This window comes from Microtus pennsylvanicus, chromosome 1 (assembly GCF_037038515.1).
Source record: "Microtus pennsylvanicus isolate mMicPen1 chromosome 1, mMicPen1.hap1, whole genome shotgun sequence".
NCBI classification, from domain to species: Eukaryota; Metazoa; Chordata; class Mammalia; order Rodentia; family Cricetidae; genus Microtus; species Microtus pennsylvanicus.
In genome coordinates this window covers 158,247,057-158,272,709 of record NC_134579.1, presented here as the reverse complement: position 1 = coordinate 158,272,709, position 25,653 = coordinate 158,247,057, and the positions used below count along the sequence as shown (strand labels likewise).

The 25,653-nt window shown below is 35.4% G+C and overlaps 1 pseudogene; it reads right to left on the bottom strand.

Annotated features, from left to right (window-relative positions):
* The window catches only part of LOC142842478 (small ribosomal subunit protein uS19 pseudogene), a 136,252-nt pseudogene extending 129,769 nt beyond the window's left edge, over nt 1–6,483 (bottom strand).
* Between the last annotated feature and the right edge of the window lie 19,170 nt (nt 6,484–25,653).

Genomic DNA, 25,653 nt, shown 5'->3' with positions numbered 1-25,653 from the left:
GCCTCAGTTGAGGAAGTGCCTCAGTGAGATCCAGCTGTAAGGCATTTTTTTTTCAATTAGCAATCAGTGGGGGAAGGCCTATTCCATTGTGGGTGGGTCCATTCCTGGGTTGGTGGTCCAGGGGTTTTTAAGAAAGCAGGCTGAGCAAGCAAGGGTAACCAAGCAAGTAAGCAGCTACCTGAGCTCTATATCCATTCCTACGTCCAAGTTCCTGCCCTGTTCAGTTCCTGTCTAGAGTTTCTTCAATGATAAATAACAAAGTGGAATTATAAGCTGAATAAGCCCCTTCCTCCCCAACTTGCTTTTTTTGTCATGGTGTTACATTACAATAATAGAAACCCTAACTAAGATATCATGGAAACTGTACCCATGAAATCTGAAGAGGGTGGCTGTCTAAAGAAGACCTAAATAATAACAACACTAGGTGGCATAAAAAGTACTTAAAATACTTGATGAAGAGCTAGTCAGTTAACAACTGCTAAGAGCAAATGTTAGTCTTGCCAAAGATGGGGCTCCTAATTGGTTATCTAATGCAATGTGGTCAATGCTAAAAACAGATACTTACATGATGTGGGAAGGACATTTGTCAATCTGTTGTTTCATTGGTAATCAATAAAGAAAACTGCTTGGTCTGATAGGTCAGAAAATTAGGTAGGTGGAGTAGACAGAACAGAATGCTGGGAAGAAAAGAAGTGATCCAGACACCATGCCTCTCCTCTCCAGGTCAGATGTGATGAAGCTCCAGCCCAAGATGGAAGTACACTAGAATCTTCCTGATAAGACAGCACCTCGTGGTGCTACACAGATTACTAAATATGGGTTAAGCAAGATATGAGAGTTAGCCAAGAAGAGGCTAGAGCTAATGGGCCAAGCAGTGTTTAAATGAATATAGTTTCCAAGTAATTATTTCAGAGTATAAGCTGGCGGCCAGGACCCGGGCAGCAGGAATGTGGCCCGCAGCTCCTTCCACATTTACAAGCAGCTTTAAGTGGATTCAGAAGATTGCATTATATGTTAATTTATTTAGATATTATATACATTCCATATATATGTAACAATAATTTTGAGAGGGAAAAGTAGGAAAGAAGACAGGGGAGAATTGTTACAATTTTATTTTCATTTAAAGTAAGTTATAAAAGAGAAGTCAGCAAATGAGAAGAAGAGAGGGAAAAGAGAAATAATGGAGGAGAATGACGAGAAGTAAAGAAAGGATGGGCGCGGGAAGGATGGCAGGGAGTTAAAAGGTGTCTCCCTGAGTAGGTAATATGTTCTACTTGAAAATACCATCCGTCTTATCAGTTCACTAATGTGTAAACTGTCAAAAACATGCTTGCATGAATATTAAAATATAATCAGAACTGATGAAGCCTTAAATAAATGTTTTGTGTGATTAACAACAATAGATTTTGAGAGAATAAATGGAAAAAGAACATGAGGATAGTTTTCAAAGGGAGTTTTAGTTAACAAGAAGTAGACTGGCCCACTGTTAGCTTGCATTCAGTTTATTTTTCTTCTCTCCAGAGCAACTATCTGTGGACATTGGTCTTGTGAGGGTTGCTTGATGCCCAGGCCCCACCACCTGCAATATGTACAAACTTGGATGTCTCATGTGACAACTTTCAGACAATTTTTCATCTGCAAAGTGACTATAATAACAATGTGCATGTGTGTGAAGACTAATGACATCTGCACACAAAAAGATTTCTTAGTTCAGTGCTTGCCAAATTGAAAGCTACAGAAGTATTTCTCATTATGATTTCAAATGGGAATACTAAACTAAAACAGATACTATAAGGAAACTGGATAATAAAATGATTGTTTCATAGAAACTTACTCCCATGCAAGATTAATATCCCCTATAACTCAGATCAACGATCAATCACAGTTTACAAATCAGGAATAATAATTGCCATCTTTTATTGAGCAACTAGTAAGTAAAAAGCAATTCACCATTTTCTACAGCTAATCACATTTAATCTAAGAACAGTACCTTCGAGACAAGCTAGTTTTTCTAAGTCATAATATTGCTATTGTTTATATTAATTCTAAGAAAATAAAATGCTCTTTTTACATAGCAATTTAAACTCTTAAAATTTCTTCAAGGAAGAAAAATCCTTTCTATGCACAGAAAATCATTTTATAAAAAAAAGCAACATCATCCATCACTGTCAAACAAGAAGAAAACCTGAATTTTGAGAGTGACCAACCAAAGACTGGTCCAGCCTGAGACACATGCCACCAGACACCATCTGTCTTGAGTCTCAGAACCGAGAGGCTGAACAGCCCAGAGACCTAGGATAGATGTAAACACAACTGGAGAACAAAGTCAGTGTAATAATTCGTAATGATATTCAGATCAGTGCCTCTCTCAGATGTCATCAGAGAGGCTACATCTAGCAATTGATGGAAACAGATGCAGACTCACAGCCAAACATTAGGCAGAGCTTGGTGAATTTTGCAGAGAAGGGAGAAGAAGGATTGTGGGAGCCAGAGGATTCAAGGACACCACAAGAAAAAACATGGAATCAACTAACCTGGACTCAGGGGCTGACAGAGACTGAACTGACAACCAGGGAGCCTACATAGGACTCACCTAGGCCCTCTGCATATATGTTACAGTTGTGTAGTTCATTATTCTTATGGAACTCCTAACAGTGGTAATCGGGGCTTTCTCTGATTTTTTGGGCCAGTTTTTGTGATTCTTTCCTCATACTGTGTTGTCTTTCTTGTTCAGCCTTAATGTGAGGGGAGGTGCCCAGTCTTATTGCAATTTGATAAGCCATATTTAATCTATATCTATGGGAGACCTGCCCTTTTCTGAATAGAAAGAGAAGAGGAATGGTTGAGGGTGGGGTCAGAGAATATGTAGTGTGAACTTGGATTAAAGGAGGGAGGGGAAACTGTGGTTAGAATGTAAAAGAATAATAATAATGATGATGATGATAATGGTAAAAATAGTGATAATAAAATCATTTTTAAAAAGAAGTGCTTCTAAGTATCATTAATTTTCTCATTATTTTATCTTTTCTAATTTCCTCAAGATTTATGTGATGATTATATACCGATCTTTTAAATTAATGTAAGAAAGATAGAGGGAAATAGAGGCATATAAGGCAGAAGCAAAGGGGAACAGGAGGGAGTGAAAAGGGGAAAGAAAGGGGGCTGAAGGAAGGGAGAAGAAAGATAGTAACGGAGGAAGGGAGGAAGGGTGGAAGGGAGGGAGAAACATCCTGGCCACATCAATTGTTAAAACACTCTATGAACTTCAATAGAATTGGACATTTATAGAGACCCAAATGGAAAATTTACAAAGTAAATGAGCAAAGGTTTTAAAGTAAGGTAAGAGCAGAACCTGGTCAAGCTCCCTGCACAGGACAGAGGACACCAGCTCCTCTTGTATGGTCAGGCATGCACCTATATAAGCTGCCTGAGGTGTGCACATGGACAGCCCCCATGATGTTACCCCATACTCTGTGTAGAATCCCATATGACCAGTTCCTTTTTGAGGTTCACAGTAACAGGAACTCTTACTTCTCTGAAGAATAGTGCCCATGTTATTGTGCAGCAGAGTCAGAAATGAATGTGGGCTCTGAGTCAAAGTGTTCACTTCATACATTCTTTTGCAACTTTCATAATCTTGGCTACTTACTCTCTATGGAAAATAAAATTTATAGAAATAATGACTTCATGTGCTTCAGCAAGAACTAAATGAGCTACTGCATACGTCTCAGAAGTCATGGATTAATACGAACTGTTCTTACTTTTGCCATTAGCTAACGAAGCTTATGTGACAATGTTTTCTTATTGTTAGTTTGAAGGCCATCTTAAGCAAAACTCTGTATTCAATTACCAACTCACCTTTCATGAACAGTGTTTGCCTTCCCAGCTTCCCCTGGATTGCACTTTTCAACTTCTGTTTAGACCTTATAGTACATTTAACATTTATCACAAAGTGACTCAAATAATTTTCTGAAGGAGGTTATTCTATTTTTAAAGATCTCAACTCCATTTCTTTTTCTAGCTACCACCCCATCTCACTTCCTCTGTACTCTAACCTCTCCTAAGTGTCTTCTTGGCTTGCTGCTTTCATCCCTGGCTCTTCAGGCTTTACCTTGAACATTTTGTTCAACTGGGGTCTTTATGAATACCACCAGTGTCACCCAAAAGCTAACCCTGAGGAGGGTATCCTGTGGGCCTCTTGGGGATATACTCAGTAGTTAGTCACCAAGACACATCACTGTGACTCGCTTTTGAAACTTCTTTCCTTTTCTCCTAAGATGCCCCTCTGTCAATTATCTTTGGCTCTATATTCTCCATTGTCTGTACTGCCAGTACTAATTTTTAACTTGCCAATACTGTCATCCACCCAGTATCCAGTTCTAGACCTGAGTATTCATCTCAAGTATATACTTAGGCAAAACAATTTAATCACTTCTCTGGAGGCCTGCCCCTTTTAGAACAGGGATGGAGGAGGTATGAAAGAGGGGGAGGGGGGGTAAGAAGGGAGGTTGGGAGAGGGAAAAGAAGGAGAGGAGGAAGGTGAAACTGTATTCTGTATGTAAAATAAATTTTAAAAAATGAAAAAGAGAAATTCATTGTTTTCTACCTAATTGTTGAATAGCTTCAAGAATCAATAAATGTCCTCAATTATGCCTTGCCTGTAATTTGAACTAGGTTACCAGTGTTCCGCATAATTTTCTTCTCTGTCATGTCCTTCAAGCAAATTATTTCTACCTATTGTGACCTCATCTTTGAGCTATTGTACCAGAATTCTTACCTCCCCAGCTCAAATTTTCCTGTCTTTATATAATTTTCCATATAGCCTTTACTATGATCTGTTTAAATTACACACTAATCTCTCTCCTATTTTAAAGTCATTGCTGTTAGATTAAAATAGGCTTAATCTGACATACATTACCTTAAAAGATCTTTCCCATTTTTGTGGCCCTAGAACTTCAGGTTTCTTCATATATGTTATCTCTACTGTGCTTCACTGTTTCCCTCTGTTGCTTGACCTAACACCAGGATCTCACCCCAAGGACTTTCTAATTATTTTAATTTTTAAAGAGGATTTATTTTATTTTGAAATTGTAATATAATTATATCATCTCCATATCTATATTTTTATCTATAAATATATCTATAGGTATATAAGTATATGTTTGCACCTCATATTTATATATAATTTATATATAGATACATCTATAGATATAGGTAGATAGGATATAGAGATAGATACAGAGATAGAGATAGATTAATCTGTATCTATAGAGAGAGATACAGAAATAGATAGATATAGGAATAGATATGGATGGATAGATAGATAGATGATAGATAGATAGATAGATAGATAGATAGATAGATAGATAGATGATAGATAGATAGATAGATAGATAGATAGATAGATAGATAGATAGATAAGAAAAATGACTGCAGTCCTAGAATGAATAAAAGAAAAAAGCAAGCTGAGCACCAGAACTCTGACTGCAGACACAATGTAAACAGCCACTCTATGTTCTTGCTTCTACACACACACACACACACACACACACACACACACACACACACACACACACACATTCTCATATTGCTCTCTGTGCTCTCTTTTTTTAGTAATTGTTTTCACATGCATATCTACGTATGCATATATATTCCTAAATGCATACATATACTACATATACTCTGCTCAGTCTATATATTTTTTGTGTGTTTTAAGACTAACCATTTGGTATTAACTAACCAATTGGTGTGCTCTTCCCTGGGAAAAGCATACAGTATATTTTGATAATATTATTTCCCATCCCCAACTTCTCCCAGATCATCCATCTGACTAGAATGTTATTCATTAGCCTTATCATACATATCTTTCCTAACCTCATTTCTCATCAAATGTTCTTTCACCACTCACATAGAACCGGGTCTGGTTATCTCACCCATCTAGTCCACTCTGTGTTTATAATTACATAAACGAGTGTTCTAGTAACTTTCCCATATCTTAAGAGTCTTTAGAAGGCAAAGGACAACTTGACTTTTACTCACCAATATTAAATCAAAGCCTCACGGAGTACATGGTCTCCAGTACATACTGAGTGGATAATCTGTTTCAATCATCCTTCATTTCCATCCCCATTACTCTTCCAACTCAATCATGTACTGACTTTTCTAGGCTGCTTCAATAGTCAGGTAACTATAATCCTGTTCCCATTGATTTCTCTCATTAGTACAGCTTTACAGGTTAATATCTCAGAGGCAGAGCTGTGATGGTTTCACTCATGGCTCAAGAACCTTAAATGGTTTTCCATTGTCCACACAATAAATCCAACCTCCTCTTGGCCTCCAGCTAACCTTTCTCTTTTTTAAAAAAAAATTGATTTTATTGAGCTATACATTTTTCTCTGCTCCCCTCCCTTTGCTCCCCCCTTCAACACTTTCCCGTGGACCCCACACTCTCAATTTACTCAGGAGGTCTTGTCTTTTTCTACTTCCCATGTATATTAGATCCATGTATGTTTTTTCTTAGGGTCCTCATTATTGTCTAGGTTTTCTCAGATTGTCAACTGTAGGCTGGTATTCTTTGCTTTATGACTAAAAGCCACTTATGAGTGAGTACATATGATATTTGTTTTTCTGGGTCTGGATTACTTCACTCTATATGATGTTTTCTAGATACCCAATTGCCTGCAAATTTCAAGATGTCATTGTTTTTTTCTTCTGTGTAGTACTCCACTAGGTAAAGGTATCACATTTATATTTTCCTTGTCTATTCTTCGGTTGAGGGGCATTTAGGTTGTTTCCAGGTTCTAGCTGTGATAAACAATGCTGCTATGAACATAGTTGAACACACGCCTTTGTGGTATGATTGAGCATCCTTTGGATATATACCCAAAAGTGGTATTGCTGGGTTCTAAGGAAGGTTGTTTTCTAATTTTCTGAGAAATAGCCATACTGATACCCAAAGGGGATGAACCAATATGCACTCCCACCAACAATTCAGGAGTGTTCCCTTTGTTCCACATCCTCTCCAGCATAAGTTGTCATCAATGTTTTGGATTTTGTCCATTCTTACCAGTGTAACATGGAATCTCAAGTCCAAATGTATCAAAGATCTCAATGTAAAGCCACCCACACTGCCTTTCTCATAGAAGAGAAAGTGGGAAGTACACTTGAACTCATTGGCACAGGAGATAACTTCCTAAATATAACACCAGCAGCAAAGACACTGAGAGAAACAATTAATAAATGGGACTCCCTAAAACTGAAAAGCTTCTGTAAAGCAATGGACATGGTCAACAACACAAAACAGCAGTCTACAGATTGGGAAAAGATCTTCACCACATCAGACAGAGGTCTGATCTCCAAAATATACAAAGAACTCAAGAAATTGGTCATCAAAAGAACAAATAATCCAATAAAAAATGGAGTACAGACCCAGAGAACTCTCAACAGATGAATTGAAAATGGCTGAAAAACACTTAAGGAAATGCTCAACATCCTTAACCATCAGACAAATGCAAATCAGCTAACCTTTCTAATCTTTGTTTTTACAAACTTTCGTTTGATCATACTGAACATGTATTGTTCATATCCATATTTTGAAATCTGCATGTTTTTTCAAGTCTAACCAAAAGTTAATTCCTCTACAAAACTCTTTGTTTTCCTCCGAATGGAAATCACCTCTCCTGATTCTTTGATCTGCCATACTTTCTTGCTTGCTCTTCCTCAATAAAGATTATAAATTCCTATAGTTCATAATAGATGCTTATTCTGTATAGGCCCCACTAGCCTGAAAACCCTCTGAAGACGAGACTGGAAAATCCCACTAGCATCACACACACTGGAAGGACTTCATAAATATCCACTGATGTTCTACCTATGTGAAGTATTTTAGCAAGATGCCCCAATAAGGATAATTTCATAATTAGAAATACATGAAAATCCATCTACATCACTTCTCCTTTGAGGATGTATGTTGTTTTTCACAGAATCAGAAGGTAATTTTCTTTGTATACTCACCTAAGTTCTTCTAATCACTAAAGTGGAAAAAAATTATACAAGAGAAAATCATGCTATGGCCATTTTCCTCTTCTTTGAAGGCAATTTATAAAAATTCTGTTGTTGCAGATCCTTGTGACAAAACATAAATATAGTCTATAGTATTTTATCTGTTTCTTTTTAATTCCTTTTAGGGGTTCATACTGGCAATTGAAATTCTCAGGTTTGTTTTTTTGCTGTTGGTGTTTGTTTGTTTGTTTTTCTTGAATGACTATTGCAGTGGACTTGGACAGCTCATGCTGTGGATTCAAGTCACCCCTCTCTATAAGCTGCTGCCTCCTCTTTTTTTTTTTTGTATGTTTGCCTTGGAGACAAGGTCTGGCTATGTAGTTCTGGCTGTTGTGGAATTCAGAGATCTACCAGCTTCTGCCTTCTCTTTTGAAGTGAGAGAACAAACTAACAAGAGGGAGAGCATGCCTCTCCTTGACAAATGTCAAGGATTAAGAAGGAGGAAATTGAGCAATCAGTAGAGGAAGGTAGACCACTGTCATAATTTTCCTTGAAAATTCTGTCAAATAAACTCTAAGGAAATTGATTGAGAGGCCTCAGAATTATGCCTTTAATTTGCTTTTTACTCTTAGTGTTTAATTTGAATATGTCATGAATGAAAATTAGATATGATGTATATCTCCAAATCATATATAATAGTAAACCATGCCTGAATGTTGTATATGCTGTTTGCGATTTAGAATTGTTAGGAAAGATCTATAACTTCATGTCTATGTCTCAGGCAACATCTTATGTAAACAATACCACAACAGAAGTCAGAAAATTCTGTATTCCGGTTCCAGTCTACAATAAATAATCATGAATTACTGAGGAAAATGAATATCTACCTGAGTTACAGAATTATTCTTTCTAAAATTAAAAAAAAATCTAAAGCATCTGTCCTTGGGTATTTGTGAGAATCAAATGAGAACAAATGAAATAATTATATAAAAACCTATTCTAAACTGAAATTGTGTGGTTTTTACTGAGATGTTTTGAAATGGGTTAATACATGATAAAAAGTCAATACCAAAAGTATTTAACAGGAACTGAATTTTAACTTTTCCACCTTACAAAAGAACTGTCTAACTGTACATTGAATATATAATGAGTGTGCTTTCTCCTTTCGTTTTCAAATACTTTATTTCTTTAGGTGAGGAGAGCATACTTTGCTGAGCCTTTCCCAAGGCCAATAGCTTCAAAACTGAAATAAGTGCTCCTGTTTTCAATGCTTTTTCCAAATTATCAGGATAAACTGATTGAACAAATGTCTATCAGTTTGTGGTTGAGCTTAATACAGTGTTTCACACATTCCCTTATGCCATATTCTGACATGCAGTTGCTCTTGTTGTCATCACTTTACTAAGCACCTATCTTGTGGCAGGCAGCAGATATTCACTGTGAAGAACACAAAGCTGTGCATGATGCTGGCTTTCCGGTGGATCTTGTAAAGGAATAAACAATCTGGAAATATTTTCAGGAAATGGTTTAGTGTAAACGAGGAAGAAAAAAATGGTTTTATCCATGGAAGCTTTATTCTTGCTAAGATCTTAGCTGGAATCCACCAAGATGTGACTTGGAAATATACTTTTCCTGTCCCAAAGGACACACACATGCTTAGATGCTGAAAGTCCCAAGCTAACATGTTTTTTTTTTTACTTTTTTGTTATATGATCAGAGAGTCCTTTGAGTCTAGAAGATACTCCGCAGGCAGTGTTTTTGATTTATAACCAGACCAAGACAGTGATGTTTTTACAGCATCAAAAAGCTCGATATCATTAACACCAAATTAAACTATATTTTAATATAAAATGATAAAGTAAAATGGGATTTTAGAAACATGACTCAATCTCTTCTTTCATCAACCTATAGAGTTAAAGCTCAGATTCAGAAAGTAACATATGATTCTACAACTAATTAATAACACATTTGTGCTTTCTTTCCTCTCAAGTTAATATCCATAGTAAAGGAAAATAGTGTCAACCTGGAAACCCAACCCTCAGGCTGTTAAAGCAGGAGGAGGACCTTGAGTTTGAGGCCAGCCTGGGAAACAGAGTGAAAACCTGAATAAAAAAAGAATAAAAACTTTTTATTTTAAACTGAAATTTCTTTCAAAGGCTATTCTAAACTGCTTTTTTTCCATCAAGTTTTTAGTAGATTTCTTAGAATGACGGTTAATGTTATGAATTGGTTTCCGGTATCTACTCTAACAACTGGATATTTAATTTTCCTTTCCACACTCCAAATATATCAAGTAACAGCTCAGAGAACTAGGAACTAACTATAATCATGAATTAATCCAATTTTAACTCAATTCATGTGTAATTAAAGCTGAATATTTTAAGAAAATTTTATTGACTCATCCAAAATTATAATATGCTTGGTTTACATTTATTTTTATATTTGTTTTAGGATTAGATTTTTTCTTTTGTCTGGATTGTAAATAATTTCCTAGTAGCTATGCATGTGTTGAATACTACAATGATTCTAAAAATAAAATATTCTAACATCAGCTTTCTAAACATGAATTTTGCTAAGTAAATAAATTAACTGATTACAAAAATCATCTATGTTAATAACATGAAATCATGAAATAAGTATGATTTGATCAATTCTAAGACATTATACATTAATATTCTATGAAATTAATATATTTCTTTGTTGTAAAAATTTAGTACCTACTGTATGAATACACATTACATACATAAACTTTTATCTTTTAGTCATATATCACCATTACTAACTTGGAAATTTTGCTTTCATTCAATTCCTGGTTTTTCTATCAAACCCATCATAGATAAAGATTTCAAGTGTAATGTCAATTGCTTCATTTTTAGCAATCTGCAGAAGTCATTTTATTGTCCCTTTGAAGAAGCTTCTTTCAAGAAAATGGATACTGTCCAATAGAAAAACAGAAGGAAGTGGAAACCACATTTGAAAGTGTTTGTTAATTAACACAACTATAAGATTAAAGCTAGGTGTGGAAGTGCATTCTGGGAGTCTGCATCAGAGAAACCAAAGCAGAGGATATGTGAGGCCAGGAATTGCAGACTAGCCTGAACAATACAGTGAGTTCTTGTCTCGATTTTTTCAAGATTCTTTATGTGTATTCACACAAATAGAGTCTTCAAAAATTGTAACTTTATAAACTCAGAAAACTGCAGGCTTTTCAGTATCATAATCACATCAGGGTTAGCACACATATTGGTATGAACAAGATTAAGAATAGAGATTTCTCTCTTTCTGTAAAGACAGAACATAGTATGCTAATCACAGTCTAACTAATAAGAATATTTTAGAGCAATGGCATTCTGTCCATATCTCTGTTAACTTCATATTTATTTCCATGTTAAGCAAATTACTTAAATTTTCTGAGTATCATTTTATTACTGTGCCATGAGAAATATAACATCCATCCTCTTTTTTATGACCTTGTAATTATGAGTACCTGCTAATTATGTACAATTTTTTTCATGTAGTCTATGAGTAACAAGATGCAGCACCATTCAGAAATGAAATAAATGTACAAAATTTATAAATACATTTTAGTTTTTAAATAAAACTAGTAAAGAAAAATGATATTATCGGTCTAGTGGTTGAATGGTAAGTTTTTAAAAAAACAGTCAAGATGTTCATTCTCTTAATGTGTTGAAGATCATATAAAACAATAACTAAATGTTAAACAGTAGGCATATGATTTTTTTTAACAGTTGAACAAAAGTTTGTGGATGAAGCTAAATGATACCTGTATTGGTGAGGGTGTTAAATAAATGACACCACCCACTAAAGAACACACCAGACCCCCCCCCCCAACTGCTGTAGGAATTCTTACTGCCAGTAGCCTTTAAGTTACCCACCCACTTGGGCATGGTCTCTTATAGTATATATGCTGATATGTGAGCATGTGTCCTCTTTTCCTATGAAATTCAGTTGCTGTTTCCTACTCCAGCAGAGGATTGTGATCTGTGAGTCCACTGCTAAATAAATAACTTTATTATACTCAAAAATAATAATATATCCTCTGAGAAAGGCAAAAATAGGAGGACTCAGTCTTCACGTAGATGTAGAAGGTATGGCAAAGGCTGACATTGGACCAATGAATGCAGATCAACAAAAGACAGACAAGGCAATCCAATATCATTGGGAAACTCCTTGTGGGGCCTCTTAGAGACTCCCAAGTCAAAAGTGGTCCAGACATTCCCAGTCACTGTTGAGGACATTAGTCACCAGGAAAATTAAATAATCTAGAGTTTTCTGTAAAAAACCATACTGTTCTAGATGATGGAATAAACATGGAGGATAAAAAATTCCAATAGGAGATAGAAAATGTATATTCTGGCAGACTTCTATAAATGATCAAAGACCAAAGCTAAGAGTGTGTATAAATGGCATTGTAATTGTGGGTTTGATAGATATAGTTGCAGATGTGAGTATCGTTATTCCAGAATCTTGGCATGCAAATTGGCCTCTTCAAGATGAAGATGTTCAATTATTAGGAATTGGAACCCTATCTCAGGTTAAACAAAGCACAAGATGTGTTGAATGCATAGGTCCAAAAGGACAGAGAGGAAAGCTGAGGCCACATGTGGCTAATATTGCAGTGAATTTATAGGGTCGTGGCTTGCTGCAACAATAGAATACCTAGAATAAAATTCCTGCAGTCCCAGAAACTCGTAATTCTGGAAAGGATATTATAAGATACTATAAACAAAGGTCACCAGCCATTCAGGCTGGCCAAGAACACAAAACAACTAGCAAACCTTTAGAGGTACCAACAGCCCTAGCTTTAAAATGGTTAACTGAGAAACCATTTTGGGTTAAACAGTGGTTGTTAACAGAAGACAAACTTCAGTCTTTAGAATAGCTGGAACAGGAGCAACTAGATGCTCACCACATTGAAAAATCAACCAGCCCTTGGAATTCTCCTGTATTTGTTATTAAAAAAGAAATCTGGTAAATGGAAAATACATATCTAAAAGCTGTCAGCAAGATAATTCAACCTATGGGCCCTCTACAACCTATAATTTCTCTGCCTTTTTTTTATTTTGGTAATAACCAAAAGGATGACCTCTTATAGCTATTGATTTAAACAATTGTTTCTTCACTAGACCTTTACAAGAAAAGGATCAAGAAAAATTGCCTTCACAGTGCCTACTTATAATAATTCTCAGCCTATTAGGAGATACCAATAGACCATCCTTCCACAGGGCTTGCTCAATAGCCCTACCCTATGCCAATACTCTGTAAGTCAGACATTGGAAATAATACATAAGCAATTTCCTAAGTCTATAATTTACTATTACATGGATGACATTTTGCTATCTGATTCAAACATAGATACTTTAGAAAGAATGTTTGAAGCAAAGAAAGTTTTGCCAAAATGGGGATTACAAATTGCTCCTGAAAAAATACAAAGAGGAAATTGTGTCAATTACCTACCTTATAAAATAGGTTTACAGAAAATTAGGACACAAAAGGCACAAATTAGGAGAGACTGGTTAAAGACTCTTGATGACTTTCAAGGATTGTTAGGAGACATTTCCAGTCTATGATCAGCTGTTGGGATAACACCTGATCTAATAATTCATTTAAACAAAACCTTAGATGGTGATAAACACTTGAATAGTCCCAGAGATTTAACAGCTAAAGCAGAAAAAGAATTAAAAATTATTGAGGAGAAATTATAGGAGGCACATGTGGATAGAGTGATTCCAAAGTCATATTGCCTTCTAGAATTTCCTATATAGAAATTTAAATGCAAAGAAAAGATATTATCTTATAATGGATATTTTTACCACATAAACCAAGTAAAAACTTAAAAACTTATGTGTAAAAAGTCTCTGAATTAATTACAAAAGGTAAATTGAAACTTCGTCAATTATCAGGTATAGACCCAGCAGATATTATAGTGTCTTTTACTACTGATGAAATAAAAACGTTATGAGAAGACAATGAACCATGGCAAAGAGCTTGTGCTAATTTGGGGGGAGACATTGATAGCAATTATCCCAAAAGCAATAGACTTAACCTTATAAAGAGAACTTTGTGTGTTCTTCCCCAAATTGTACATGATGTTCCAATAACTGGAGCCTGAACATTTTATACTGATGCAAATAATTCAGGGAATGCGGGTTACAAATAAGAAGAATTAAGTAAGCTAGAACAAATCCCTTATAATTCTGTCCAAAAGGAAGAATTTTATGTGATTCTCAGGGCGCTAAGGGATTTTAAAGAACCTCTTAATATAGTTGTTACTGATTTACAATATATAGAAAGAGTTGTTTTGTATATTGAAACCACTGAATTTATACCAGATGATACAGAATTGACTTCATTATTCATACAGTTTCAAGATATAGTCAGGTAAGGCTTTGTCCCATATACATCACACAATACAATCCCTTATGGGTCTACTAGGTTTTCTAGCACAAGGTAATGCAGAAAGTGGTTCATTACTGATTGGAAGTATGTTGAAGGCCTCAGAATTCCATAAGAAACATCATGTCAATAGCAAAGGTTTAGAGAAAGTTTTCTATTGTATGGCAACAAGCCAAGGAGATTATAAAGAGATGTCCTACTTTCTCTTTCTATAACCAAACACTGCTACCTGAAGGGACTAACCCAAAGGGTACTCAAAGGAATGAAGTCTGGCAGATGGATGTGTTCCACTTCACAGAATTTGGAAAATTAAAATGTGTACACCACACCATTGACACCTATTCAGATTTTCAGTGGGCAACTGCTTTAAGCTCAGAAAGGACTAATTGAGTAATGACACATTTATTAGAAATTATGGCTATTATGGGTAAACCTGCACAAATAAAGACAGGTAATGGTCCAACATATGTCTCTAAAAAAATGAAACAATTTTTTTGCTTATTATAATATTAAGCATAATAGAGGTATATCACACAATCCTACAGGTCAGGCAGTTGTAGAAAGATCAAATTGAACTATAAAGGATATGTTAAACAAATAGAAAAGGATGGAAAATACCCCAGAAATAGATTACATAATACTTTATTAACCTTAAATTTTCTTAACGCTAATGAGAAAGGGACAACAGCACCAGAGAGACACTAGATAATAGAAAAGTCTTTTGAATTAAATCAGCCAGTGTATTTCAAGGATGTGTCGACTTTACAATGGAAGCTAGGATTTTGCTATGTTGGTTTGTGGGTTAAAGTCAGGGTCTTCTATTCGATTGCATTGGTCTACTTCTCTGTTTTTATGCCAATACCAAGCTGTGTTCAATACTGTAGCTCTGTAATAGAGTTTGAAGTCAGGGATGGTAATGCCTCCAGAAGTTCCTTTACTGTATAAGACTGTTTTGGCTATCCTGGGTTTTTTGTTTTTCCATATAAAGTTGATTACTGTCTTCTCCAGATCTGTGAAGAATTTTGATGGGGATTTCATTGAATCTATAGATTGCTTTTGGTAGAATTGCCATTTTTACTATGTTGATCCTCCCAATCCAAGAGCAAGGGAGATCCTTCCATTTTCTGGTGTCCTCTTCAATTTCCTTCTTCAAAGAGTTAAAGTTCTTGTCAAATAGATCTTTCACTTCCTTGGTCAGAGTTACCCCAAGATATTTTATGCTATTTGTGGCTATCGTGAAAAGTGAGGTTTCTCTGATTTCCCTCTCTGCTTCCTTATCCTTAGTGTATAGGAAGGCAACTGCTATTTTGGAGTTGATCTTGTATCCTGCCACATTACCAAAGGTGTTTATCAGCTGTAGGAGTTCTTTGGTAGAGTTTTTGGGGTCACTTATGGATACTATCATATCATCTGCAAATAACGAAAGCTTAACTTCTTCCTTTCCAATATGAATCCCCTTGATCCCCTTATATTATGTGCTATGTTGGGAAAGGGGTTTTGATCTTGTTTTCACAGGAGAAGAAAAACTATGGATACCATCAAAATTAATAAAGATTCACTTTGAAAAAGAGAAATCTCTTTAGAAAGAGAAATGGCAGATCATTCACAATGGTGAAAACCATACAGGTTGTAAGGAAACCATATACGTTTGGGGCAGAGTTCTTCTCTTGTCTTTACAGGAAAATATATATCTTCAAAAGATCCTGGACGTTTGGATGCTGACAGAAGGAAAAATTACTATTCAATAAGGATCATCAAGAAAAAGGAATGTGACTTATAAGAACAGGTGATTAAAACATGTACATATATATATATGTGTGTGTGTGTGTGTGTGTGTGTGTGTGTGTGTGTGTGTGTGTGTTTGTGACTATATAGAGCTGGCCTTGGAATTGGACAACAGTACTGTCCTTCTCTAAATCCAAGCATGTTGTTAAAATAAAAATTCAGAGTTTCTGTCTCATGTTAAGAGCTATCTGGTATGGGACAGAAAGAAGAAAGAATTTAGAAAATAAATTTACTTTTCTTCATATCTATTTTTTTCTCTATCACACCTTTCACTGAATGTATATGTCTGTATATGTCTATATAAATAATGTTTAAATTTTCCACAACAAACAATGAATTTTCCTGCAGTAATCTTTGACATTTCCAGGAAGAAGATGGGGCCCACAACAACAACTCCACCTGGTTGATATGACATCATGATGCTGATAGTGCTACTATAAAACCTATTTTGGGTTCCAGCAGACCAAGATGTTTCCAACTTGGTTAGCTAAAATGGCATACCTTTTTTACAACATTCTGGCCAGAACTCCAAATAGGAACCTGAGAAAAACCCTACCAAATACTCAGAGACTATTTACAATTATACCAGAGAGTAATCTTGAAACATAACCATTATTGTACTTTCACAGGATCCCATAGAAAGAACATTGCCCCCATGACAGCTGGAAGTAATTCTAGAAGGCAACATTCCCCCTCCCAACAAAGTTTGTCTTCAGGGTTAGGGACATCATTTAGGAGTTGATTATAATTGGTATAGGGTTGGGGATTGGGGGGGGGAATTATGTAAAATCAGGGATCTCCTTAAAAAGAAGGGAGTGAAATTCATGGAATAGATTAGTGTAAGCTTACTCACACTAATGTAATAGTGAGAAATAGAGTAAATATTTGTGAGCTATTATTTATAAGCAATTTACATTGATATAGATTCTTATATATTGATACAAGCTTAAATTATATTGAATATGTTCCTATTTTCATCTGCAATATTTGTATACCTAGGCAAAGTTCTTTTGTCTTATTGTTTGCATGCATGTTTCTACCTCTGCTTAAGACATTTTTTATATTGATACAATTTTAGGATATATTTATTATATTGCAATATACATTTATACCTGTGATCAAGATACTTATACATTGTTTACATTTTGTGATTGTTGTCCTCAATTGTTGCATAGTTGTTTAAAGATGTTTAATATTCTAATATGAAGCCTTAGTCTTTAAGTTATATTGGTAGTAAGAACTATAAGTCAATAGTCATCCATGTTTGTCATACTTATAGTTAGACTAATCAGGTTCTTTAGATGAATAGAGATTGTATTCTGCATAGATAGGTAATCTTCAACCACTTCAAAGATCTGTAGAATATGGCATTTAAATAACTTAGGGTTTTGTTGAAGTGAGACATGATTGCTCTTGGGAGCACCAATCTATTCCCAAGAGAATGTTGAGCACTGAAGATGCTCCACTTGGAGCTTGATTTCTTCTTGGTGAAACCAGCCTTTGGGCAAGGAATTGCTCATGCATCAATCACTGAAAACATGCAAGATGTCCAGACAGGACAAGCAGAATACAGGAAAAACAATTGTCAAATCTTGCCAGTGTAAGATGGCTTTGAAAAATCTCCTATCTCTGAAAGTGGCCTGTCAGTTACTCTAGGCCTTAACCAAAGTTGGTTGCTTTAACATTTGCAAATGAGACTTTGAGTGATTTCCCAGGTAGCCAGTTGCCTCTGTCATTTGTTGCATATTTTGGAAGTTGCTTGATTGTACTTCCTGCTTACTCTAGTTATATTATTTCCCTTCTCAGATCTTCAATGAGTTTGAAGACTAGATATCTGTAGTTACTTTCCTCTCATGACTTGACCAAGTTAAATATACAGAACTTAACTCATTATGATAGGATAATCATTGAAACATTTATCGCATGTTTCTTGATTGATATTGTTTATGCTGGTTGTAATTCTAATTTTTATACCTAATATTTGTTCTTATTGTATATAAGTTTGTATAGGTTTAGAACTTTTCTTATTTAAATAAAAAGAGTTGGTGCTGTAGGAATTCCTACTACCAGTAGTCTTTAAGTTACCCACATATTTGGGCGTGGCCTTTTGTACTATGTATGGAGATGTGAATCATGCATCTTGCCTCTTTTTCTGGCTGTGGGATTCAGTTGTTGTTCCCTTTTCTAGCAGAGGATTGTGATTTGTGAGCCTACCCCTAAATAAATAAATTACCTTTTATTATGCTTAATTCTGAGCTAGTATGGTATTTCTTTTTTTAGTGTCCTTCTGTACCCAACAATGAAAATGATGAGTGAGAATTTTCTTCTTCTGTTTGAGGAAATCAATGGTTACAGTTCCCTATCATTCACTATTCACACAGGACTCTACTTTATCATCTGGCCCAAACTCTTTGATGTCACTAATTGCACAATACTAACTATGATCACATTATGAGTAATCAGCAATATCTGAATTTATATACTGTAAACTGAACAATGAATGTGACACATCATAAAACATTTAGAAATATGTCATCTATTTTCTTGGGACAAAATCAGAAAGATGATAAAATGATGATAATTTATTCTAAGAACTCTATCCAGAAGATATGTAATTTGACCTCAACATTTGAATTGTGAAAATACTCATAATTCATTTCACTTCTACAGCAAACTTTAAGGGAATTTTTAATTTCATGATTATTCTTAGAGCACTTAAGTGCCAGAAGCAAAGACCTATATTTTGAGACCTGTATTTTGTTTATGCCATCTTAAGTTCACAAGTTAAGTAAAATATTCACCTCTATCACCTCTGCAGGGTAAATTCCAGGTCTAAGAAATTAACCTGGTATCTTATCTCCTAGTGAGACCTGCAGGCTCCAGGCTTTAGAAGCAATTAGCATTTCGTTTGATAGTTAATATCTCTTTCTCTCAGCCAGAGACCTTCCAGACCTGAATTCCAACAGACCCAGACTTTCCTGGCACCCTCCCCTCCCCCTGCCTGTTTGTTATATAACAGCTATTTAGGAATAATAAAGGGGGCAGCTTGATCAGAAAGCCTGTCTTGCTATCATTTCTTGTGTTTCTTGCCCTTCCATTTCTCCCCTCCAGGTTTATCAGAAACCCCCGTTTGGTCCCGCTGGATAGGATACTTAAGCAAGTTTAGTTTTCAGTAGAGGAGTTGAACAGGTTAGATGTCAAAACTTGCCCCAGAGGCCAAATTGACTGACTCTTATAAAATAGACTATGATACATTTCGTGTATCTCCTCTTCAGTCATCTAATAAATTACTATGGATCAAATCTTACTATAAAAATTATGTGCTTGTAGTTGGGTGGCTCTGATTTGAAAAAGATCCCAACCAGCTAAATTTCCAACTTGTGTAAAGGAACTTAAAAAAAAAAAAGCTTAGAGTCAGGTGTGGTGGTATACCCCTTTAATACAAGTATTTGGAAGGCAGAGGCTAGTGGATCTCTGAATTTGAGATCAGCCTGATCTGCAGAGCAAGTTCAAGAACAGCCAAGCTTGGGAAGTGAAAAAAACCATGAAAAACAGAAAGCTGGTGAAGATATTAATTTAGCAAGGGATACTGTTTCACCCCAAGAAAACAGCAGAACTTAATAGCTTTGACCATGTGGTTCTGGCTTTAGAGTTAAGGATAGAAGAATGGGGTTATGGAACTTTCCTCTGTAAATAAGAAAAGCTACTGTGGCCAGGCATGTTTCAGGAGTGTCCCTGAATGGAGACCTAGAAAGGCCATTGTGTGAAGCTGTGAAGTTGAAGCCTGGATTTCCATGGGGACCTCAAGTTGTTGGACATGTCAGAATAAAGGGATACCTGCTGAGGAAAGCTGCTAACAGGGATGGAAACAGTACAAGAGAAAGATGTGTGCTATGGGCTAGATCACTGCTTCCCAGAATTCAGGACAGAGCATGAATAGAACTCCAAGATTTTATTTTAAATAGTAGTGACATGCACAGATAAAATACAGTAAATATTTTTTTCTCTTTTATGTTATCTTACTGTCCAAAGTCCAGTAATTAATCCCTATAACACACAAAAACACAGATTAGAGGATTTTAGAAATGAAATAGACAGTCTGTCTATTGTTTAATTCACCAGTTCATACAATTATTATTAAATAAGAACTGGAAGAATATTTAATATGCAAAGTATGTAGAATAAACAACACATAACTGAAGCGTTAAGAACAACTTGAGGTAACTTACAATAAAGTTGATAGTTTCAACATTTTACCTTGGAAATAAAGAAGTAAGAATATCTTTTTTTTACTATCTATTCAACACTATATTGGAAATCCAATGCAGTAACCAAGAAAGAAAAAGAAATAAACAGCATCTTTTAAAAAAGACCAAAACAAATTCTCAGTATTTTCAGACATCTTGATCTCATGTACTGAAAACTCAAACCTTCACCAAAAGTTAAACAATGACAAACTATTAGAACTGAAAAAGTTATAAAAGCTTCAGATTAGTAAATCAATACACAAATTCAGTAGCATTATTACTCAGATATAAAAGATCACCTAGAATCAAAATAGAGAAAGCAATCTCATTTGCTACCACTAAAATAATTTACCTAGAATAGTAGCTGGTAACAACTCTCTACAGTTAAAATGGTATATACCATTGGTAAAATACCAATGGTCAAATTTGAGATAGCTACTCCCATGCAAACAGAGAGATGTCCTATGTTCATGTACTGGAAGTATCAACACTATTTAAATGCCAACAATATCCAAATTTATATATTATTATATATGAAGTCAGGTAGTAGAATGCCTCCTTTGTTCTTTTTGGAAAGATACATTTATTACAGTTTTAACAAAATATGAAATAGGTTAAAAATATAGACAAATAGAATGGAATAGAGCATTCAGAAACATACCCATGTTTCTATGATCAACTGATTTTGATGAAGATGGTAAAAAATATACTGTATGACTATGTTTTAATAAATACTTTTATGGAAAGTGCGTTCACACAGAGAAAAAAACCAGATTCCTGTTTCTTACAAGCTGTAAAAAATAGCTGAAAATATATTAAGAATGTTTAAAAGCATGAACCAAAAGAAAAAAATAGTCAGGACAATAGAAAAGATGAAAGCTTTTATTAACAAGAACCCCAAAGCCCCAAAAAGACAAGTGAAAATAGGCAAAGAAGGTTAATCAAACTAAAAGGCATTTCTTCAACAGAGTAAATGACTGATCAAACAAAGAAACAACTTACAGACAAGATATTTGTAAACTACTTATCATGGTAAACACTATTTGGTAAAGAATACAAAACGAATCCCCAAACTCAATTAATAATAACAATAAAGCCTGGGAGAAAATAGAGTAAAGACATAAGAAGACATTTCTCAGGAAGAAATACCAAATGGCCTGCAGATAAATGAGAAAATATGTGCCATTACTAGTCATCAAGAAACACAAAGCGGGATCACAGTTAGCCATACCTTGCCTCAGCAAGAATGGCTATTAACAAAAGAGCATGCAGGGATGTGGAAAAGGGAGTTCTGGCATGCTGTTCTTGAGAATGAAAATTACAACAATCATTATGGAAACAAATTAAAGAGTCCTTCAAAGGAACATGAAATCACCAAGTCAAATTGACCCTGTATTCTCATACTCATTGTAACACTACTGAAAACAGACAAGAAACACCTCAAAGGTTGACTAGCTGACAAATGATTAAGTGTGCATAAATGAAATAGAATACCATTCACTCTTGAAAAAGAATGAAATCTTGCAATATATATGAAACTGGTGATTATATTAAGTGAAGAGCCAGATAAAACTTTATCCTGGCACCTCCTAGGCTGTCAGCTACATCAAGATGAAGTTGAGTATCTAGTTTCCACCCACCAGCTGTCAGAAATTACTTTAACTGTATGATAAATTCAAACTTTACACTTTCTATAAGAAGTAGCTGTTAATGCTCTCGGAGTAATGTGCATTATGTTGTTAAAATCAGTTATAGAATAAACAAACAAAGTTTTCCAATGAGCCACAGTAGGATGTGACTCCTGTGTCATAAGAGCATTATGACTTCATAAGAATCATTCTTGTTCTAGACCAAGGGAAATTGGTAAAAGAAAGGGATATGAGATTGACCTCTGTATGCTGTAATTACAACCGGTTAATAAAGAATTTGTCTTGGACCTGGCAGGGCAGAATAGAGGTAGGCGGGGAAAACAAACTGAATGCTGGGAGAAAGAAGGTAGAGTAAGGAGATGCAATGTAGCCACTACCAAATACAGACACCTTTTAAGTTTGCCGGTAGGCCACTAGCCTTGTGGCATATATAAAATAATAGAAATGAGCTAAACTAAGATGTAAAAATTAGCCAATAAGAAGCTAGAGCTAATAGGCCAAGCAGTGATTTAATTAATACAATTTCTGTGTGATTATTTCAGGGCTGAGCAGTGAGGAACAAACAAGTAGCCTTTACAACAAGGAAGAATTACCAAATGCATTGTGGATGCCGATTTTAGTGTTCTTAACTTGGTGTGGGGGGATGGACAGAGGGAGGGAGGGAGGGAGGAGAGAGAGAGAGAGAGAGAGAGAGAGAGAGAGAGAGAGAGAGAGAGAAGGGGATATTCCTGGAATGATGTCATGCCTTGGTGGTTGGGACCCAAAAGAAACAGCAAAACCTGAAAACATTTCAATCTGTCCAAAGATGATGATAAGATGATGTCTTCCAATACATTGTCAGAAACCCCTTACATAAAGAAGGCAAGAAGCCCAGGAATTCAAGGAACCCAAGAATTCATCATCTTGTCACTCCATGTGTCCTGAAATACAAATGCTGACTGATTGCTCTCAATATTATAGTAAGGAAACACAATATGAAAAATAAGGAAGAGGCTGCAGAATATGCTAAACTTTTGGTCAAAAGAATGAAGAAAGCCAAAGCAAAGTAGCAGGAACAGACTGTCAAGAGATGTAGGCAGTCCTACTGAGTCCTACTTCTTCTGAGTTTTACTCCTGTCAAAAATAAGTCTTTAAGAGTAAAAAAAAAAATGAATGATATGACCTTGTAACAGGAGTCACAGACACAGAAAGACAAATACCAAATTATGTTATGTATATGTAAACACTAAAAAGTTGACCTCAAGGAAATTGAGACTAGAGTGGTGGTTACCAAAGGCCAGGGTGAATAAAAGTTAATGGGAAAGAATTTATAGTTAGTGAGAAGCACAGTAGGCTGAGTACTATAAGCAGTAGTTTTAGAAAGTTGGGAGAGAGGACTGCTTTCACTACAAAGAAATTATCTTTGAGGTTTTGGGTATGTTGAACCTGATTTATAAGATGTAAACAGTAGTGCATATATGGTAAACAGTGGTAAATGTATATGCTCTTATGTTTTGTATATCATTTGTCTTTATTTATTAAGGTGTCCTTATACCTTTATAGAATCCACCAAATAATTATAATAGTTTACCAAATAATAATCCACCAAATAGTCAATGTATACAAATACAAATATACTTTACATTAAAGAATAGAATGAGGAACCAGCATCTCAATTTTCAGGTGAGAAAAAAAATTAACATCCTCAATAATCTCCACTGAGCCATTGCATTCTCACAAGAATGATCTGAAACCCTGCCCTGCTTTTCACTTGTCTCTTTCAATCACTCCAGTAAGGTCTTCCTGAAAGTGAGAGTGTAAGCTATTCTTTTTGACTATAGGAATTCTTTGTTAAAACATTCTTGGCAAAAAGAAACTCAGTATATATAAATTTAGCAACTCTAGTGAAAATAGACATGTTGGATTTCTAGTAAGTGTTTTGAATGGAGAGTCTGATGATCAGATAAATCTGAATTCAAGAAGGAATACTTTTGTTTGCCCCCCCCCCTTCCACAAATGCTCACAGAACTATGGATTCAGTCAGTGCCTCATCCAATCAGTTGTCTGGTTCTTATCCTTTGGTCTAGAAGAACAACGTGGTCTTTATTTAGAAATACCAGATTCCTCAACATGGACCAGCTTTCAGTTATGAGTTCACGTTGTACTTCACAGAGAAGGAATACAAAGCTTGCCTCTGCAAGTTACACATACTGAAGAACTTAATTGAATGACAGGCACAGTGAGATCCCAGAGAGGCTTCTTCTTCAGTAGAATGACCTTTAATGACCTTAGCTGCCTGAGGACAGACCTGAAACAGCATATGATTCTTTTTGTGACAAGCTACCGAGAGAGAATAGCTGACTGGAACCTTCGGTTTTTATCTAACCTGGAGAGTAATCACACTGTCTGTGGTGCTACAATGACACCAAAAGCAGGATTTTGCTTCTCTTGCTGAGTTCAAAATGTCTGAAATAAAAAGGAAATATGTACAGAGATACTGTAAGACATGAAATGGGGAATTATTTTTAAATTAATTATCAAGGAGAAAAACTAGACAATGCCATTTCTAAATACTCTGTGCAAGAATAAATTAAAAGGTAAAATAATGCCTACCATATGCAAGCATAAATACCTTAGAAAAAAATAAATCATTGAAATGATTTAGTACACACTAGAGAATGAGCCTACTGAGAAGGGAGCAGGGACTCAGCTGACATTTCTATCTAGTGTTTGAGCTTCACTAAATCCTCTTTTCTGTGGGTTTTCATCAAATACTTGCCTCAAAGGACCAATTCTACAACATTCTGTGAAAACAAGAAATGGGAAGAGTGAATGACCAGAGCTAATGATAATAAGTGTGTAAACAGAGCAAGCATTTAGAAATAGCAAATTCTTCCAGAACAGAACTCATTTCTAAAGGTGTAAATCCATCATTTTCATCATTCTTTTGAAACAGAGAATACATTGAAACCTGAATATTGGCTATTGATCTTTCACCAGAAATATTTGGTCTGTATCTTTAATTCCCCCAAAAAAGAGCTTAATTCCAAATGAAACAAAAATAGAAATTTACAGGTATTGGTAACAGAACCCAAAGTATCTTATCTGTGGTAGCTATGATGCAAAATAAATGCAAAGTCACACTCCTCTAAATACAATGTCAGGGTGATGGTGTGCTGCTAGTGTTTTTGACTTCACAGTGGTCTGCACTCATGGTCTCTGCCTTTGTCTGAGATCCCTACCTCTGTCATCATACATCTTCCGTATGTGAGAACATAGGAGTTATTGATTGAATTCAGTACCACCAAATTCATATGTTTAGGTCTTAAACCCTGTACTTAAAGTATGATCTTATTTGTATATAGAGCCTATGTAGACATAGCTACTCATAGGGGGTCTACTTCGGTTAGAAAGGCCCTACATCCAGCATGACTGAGATCCTTAACAAAGGTATACTTCAATGTTGATGCTCATACAAAAAAAGAATACTAGTGAAGACTCTAAGTCTGCTGTTTCAAGCCTGGGAACCAGGAACCAAGAAAACAGCCTGGATCATATCTTTTCTTGGTTCCTTT